At 30.3% G+C, this 1753-nt stretch overlaps 1 protein-coding gene across 6 annotated transcripts in view; it reads left to right on the forward strand.

Moving 5' to 3' along the window:
• LOC118738038 (protein held out wings) overlaps positions 1-1753 on the forward strand; it is a 206163-nt gene that overhangs the window by 46669 nt on the left and 157741 nt on the right. The gene's annotated exons all lie outside the window — the stretch shown is intronic.

Here is a 1753-nt window from a genome sequence, read left to right on the forward strand (position 1 = left end):
GGAAATATACAGGGCTTCTCACTGCTAAATCTAATCGTCTTCCGTTAATAGATTTTTTGTCTAATATTTTCTTAAAATTTTGTAAAAGGCCGCTTAGGTGGCTCTAAGAAAATGTCGAAATCGAATCCTTTCGAAATGAAAAACGGTCGAAAGAAATGCAAAAGTATTTCTACAATAAAGCATTTTGCCAATCTCGTTTGATACCTACATTAAAATATTTCGTTTAAACTTTTTAATAGAATTCATTTTAACTTTTTAAACACATAGCAACCATCTCAAAGTATATTTAGTGTTCAATTAATTGACTTTTACTTTTTTAACAGGTGGCAACCCTCTTAAAAAATACTTTCGAAATATATAGTTTCTGAACCGCTTTCGTTTGACTTGACACCCACATTGCAGTAACATTTGGTTTAACTTGTTAAATTAATCGATTTTAACTTTTTAATGGGGTGGCAACTCTCTTCAAGAAATATTTTACATATATGTTAAGCCAGGATATAAACTACCTGTATTCCAAATTTAATTGAAATACATCCAGACGTTTTAGCATGAAGGAGCAACAAACATACTCACAAACTTTGACATTTATAATCTTATGGCTTTATTCATAAAAAATAAAGTAGCTTTATAAAGGGTTTATAAATTGAAAAATGTATCTAATTCGCGCGAATTTTACACATCATTCATTACATTATTTCGATATATTTTTTTCGACAATTTTTTTCTCGACATTCTTCATTTTCTATTTTTTCGAAATTCTTTTTCGGTGTTTTTACGTTTCGACGTTTTAAGTTTCGTATCGTACCAGACCCTAATTGTCCAAAACAATGAGTTCGGAAATATACAGGGCTTCTCACAGCTAAATCTAATCGTCTTCCGTTATTAGCTTTTTTGTCTAATATTTTCCTAAAATTTTGTAAAAGGCCGCTTAGGTGGCTCTAAGATTAAATTAATTTTAAAATCCCTAAAAATTCATGCACACGTACAAATGTACATTTCCATGCAAACGCGCACGTTCAACACAAATCGCTTTACTATTTCACTCTGATTATTTCTGCCATCATTTTAGAGTCGCATCGGTTTTATAGATACATTTTTATGTACGTAGACTTATATGTATGTATGTATATATTACATACCAAATACGTATATGTATCTGTGTAAAATCTATAAAAATCTTGATTGAAAATAGCCATAAACATAAATTTGGGCAGTTGACATGTTCGACACACAGTATAAAATCCCAAGAAAACAACAAAAATCAAATTTATCAATTCTTGAAATTATAGCACATGAGAAATTTCGGAGGTGTGTAGAGGCTACATAAATATATGCACTAGAAAAATTTTCTTCACTGCAAATAAACGTAAGCATCTTAAGACATAAGCCGCTCGAAAATACAAACAAACCTTAAATACATGCATGCGTCCTATGTATACCCTGCAGAAAAAAAAAAATTATCATTTCTATAAAATATATAACTTTTAGCTAGCTAAAAAAGCCAATTTGAAACTAGGAAACGTGGTCTCATTACGTTAAATTTAAAGATATATGATTTATAAAAAAAATTAATAGCGAAAATTAAGAAAAAAGGTGGTTTTTGTATTGGCAAATTTCAGTGCATCTAAAGTTTCTGAGGCGTTGTTTACATTTACTTGAGAATTGTCAAAATCGGCAAATCACAAGTAGCGGTTTATGTAACGTGCCACATTTGTTCGCTACATCGTGATGTGATAGAATGAAACGCTGA

Source organism: Rhagoletis pomonella, unplaced genomic scaffold, assembly GCF_013731165.1.
Source record: "Rhagoletis pomonella isolate Grant_MI unplaced genomic scaffold, Rhpom_1.0 Rhpom_scaffold_00004, whole genome shotgun sequence".
NCBI classification, from domain to species: domain Eukaryota; kingdom Metazoa; phylum Arthropoda; class Insecta; order Diptera; family Tephritidae; genus Rhagoletis; species Rhagoletis pomonella.